The sequence below is a fragment of the Acanthisitta chloris genome, unplaced genomic scaffold (genome assembly GCF_000695815.1).
Source record: "Acanthisitta chloris isolate BGI_N310 unplaced genomic scaffold, ASM69581v1 scaffold12883, whole genome shotgun sequence".
NCBI lineage: Eukaryota > Metazoa > Chordata > Aves > Passeriformes > Acanthisittidae > Acanthisitta > Acanthisitta chloris.
Window position 1 is genome coordinate 19,865 of NW_008664350.1, and position 415 is coordinate 20,279.

The 415-nt window shown below is 63.1% G+C and overlaps 1 protein-coding gene across 1 annotated transcript in view; it reads right to left on the reverse strand.

The window, feature by feature from the left end:
* NAA60 (N(alpha)-acetyltransferase 60, NatF catalytic subunit) overlaps positions 1-412 on the reverse strand; it is a 17,123-nt gene extending 16,711 nt beyond the window's left edge. The window contains exon 1 of the mRNA XM_009071317.1: positions 344-412. The gene's annotated coding sequence lies outside the window, so the exon portion shown is untranslated. The remainder of the gene's footprint in view (positions 1-343) is intronic.
* Between the last annotated feature and the right edge of the window lie 3 nt (positions 413-415).

Consider the following 415-nt stretch of genomic DNA (forward strand, 5'->3'; position numbering starts at 1 on the left):
AGAGATATAGAGGGAGTTTTCTCCTAACCTCAGGGAGCCACAAGGGAAGGGTTGGGCACCTAAAAAACTGCTGGAAGAGCCAACTGCGAGCGCGCCACGAAGCTTTTAGGACTTAAAAGCATCAACACAGCTCACAGCATCCCCTAGGGGCGGGGGGATACCTAAAAAACTGCTGGAAGAGCCAACTGCGAGCGCGCCACGAAGCTTTTAGGACTTAAAAGCATCAACACAGCTCACAGCATCCCCTAGGGGCGGGGGGATGCGGGGGGATGCGGGGTTGCCATGGCGCCCCCGGGCCCCCCCCGCCTCGCCACGGAGCCCCCTGAAACGCTTCCTCGCTCACCTCGGAGGGGCTGCGGGCGGACTCGCCGCCTCAGCACATCCCGGGAGGCGGCGGTGGGCGAGCGGCCGGAGG